This window comes from Buceros rhinoceros, unplaced genomic scaffold (assembly GCF_000710305.1).
Source record: "Buceros rhinoceros silvestris isolate BGI_N320 unplaced genomic scaffold, ASM71030v1 scaffold29781, whole genome shotgun sequence".
Taxonomy (NCBI): domain Eukaryota; kingdom Metazoa; phylum Chordata; class Aves; order Bucerotiformes; family Bucerotidae; genus Buceros; species Buceros rhinoceros.
The window spans coordinates 1-225 of NW_010393355.1; positions in this window are offsets into that span (position 1 = coordinate 1).

A 225-nucleotide genomic window follows, 5' to 3' on the forward strand; every position below is an offset into this window, starting at 1 on the left:
GGCAAGGCCCCGGCGCAGGCCTTGGGGGCTGGGGCGGGCAGGCGCCCTGCGGGTGGCCCTCCGCCGGCGGGTAGCCCCCTTGGTTCCTGGCCGGCGGAGCGGTCGTTGCGTCCCTTTGCGTGCGTTTGCAGTGAAGCTGCCACCCATTCTCGATGGCTGCTCGTCCTTCGGCTGCGCTCCTGGCAGCTCTTGCAGAGTTAAGTGGCTGGGGGTGGGTCGCACGCG